At 42.1% G+C, this 1,146-nt stretch overlaps 1 pseudogene; it reads right to left on the bottom strand.

Moving 5' to 3' along the window:
* Positions 1–246: 246 nt before the first annotated feature.
* Positions 247–921, bottom strand: LOC143580063 (pentatricopeptide repeat-containing protein At2g13600 pseudogene; annotated as a pseudogene).
* Between the last annotated feature and the right edge of the window lie 225 nt (positions 922–1,146).

Below are 1,146 nucleotides of genomic sequence, written 5' to 3'. Positions count from 1 at the left end.
ATCGAATCGAATCTCATTCATTACTAGAAGTGCTTGGAGTTGACTTTTGTGTCTTCAATTTCATTTGAAAATTCCATCAGAGTCTCAAGATTCATTGCATCCGGTCAGAAAATTCCATTCCATTCGAGTTCACAGATCTATCTATCCATTCGAACCGAATCAATTGAGTCCACTCATTCCAGTCGATCCCAAACCAATCGAGTCTCAAATCCATCCATTCACACTGAATCATCCACTCGATTCGATTCATAATTTGAGTCGTTTTCTCGCCTCTGCCACGCCATCCCACATGCTCTCCGAAGCATAAAGATTCGACAACAACACGTACGATGAAGTAGAAACTTTATGAACCTTCAAAAACTGTTCAGCCGTACGCTTTCCCACAACAACATCACCATTCACCCGACACGCAGACAATAAACACCCAAGAACAACCGGGTCGTGTTCAAAACAATACCTTTCCATATACTCTTTCGCCTCCTTCACCCTCCGGGCCCGCCCGAGCAAGTCAACCATGCAAGCCACATGGTCAACGCTCGGAGCAATCCCATAACTTCCTTGCATTTCGTTAAAGTAAAACTTCCCCTCTTCCACACGTCCCGTGTGGTTCAAACCAGTTAAAAGTACGTGCGATAAACGTGACCGAATCAGGTTCAACTTTAAACGTCCCGCCATGAGCGTATTCCACGAAACAATATTACGAAACCCCATTTGGTTAAAAACAGTAACCGCGTGTTTGATCGAACCGCATTTTGCATACATGTTAATAAGCGCGTTACCGACACCTGTATCGTCAGTTAACCTCGTTCTAATCAAATTCCCGTGAATTTGTCTACCGAAAACGGATGACGCGAGACCCGAACACGCAGCTAGTGCCCTCGTGTATGTGAAATCATCGGGAGTCAAACGTGTTTTTATCATTTCTCTAAATACACTTAAACCTTTAACATGATCAAGATTATGACAACTGAAATCATATCTTTTTCCTTAATTAACCAGAAAATGTTTTCCGCGTCTTTGATCATATTAAACATTTGAGCACATTGTAATTAACACGTTCCCAACAAACGGTATCGAGTCAACCCGGATCTACACGGCGGGGACAAAAAAATGTAAATTATGGTATTACAACATCAAGCAATTATT

This window comes from Bidens hawaiensis, unplaced genomic scaffold, assembly GCF_021521415.1.
Source record: "Bidens hawaiensis isolate Kalapana, Puna unplaced genomic scaffold, B.hawaiensis_p1.1 tig00030215_1, whole genome shotgun sequence".
In the NCBI taxonomy this organism is placed as follows: domain Eukaryota; kingdom Viridiplantae; phylum Streptophyta; class Magnoliopsida; order Asterales; family Asteraceae; genus Bidens; species Bidens hawaiensis.
This window is presented reverse-complemented; position numbering and strand designations above follow the sequence as displayed.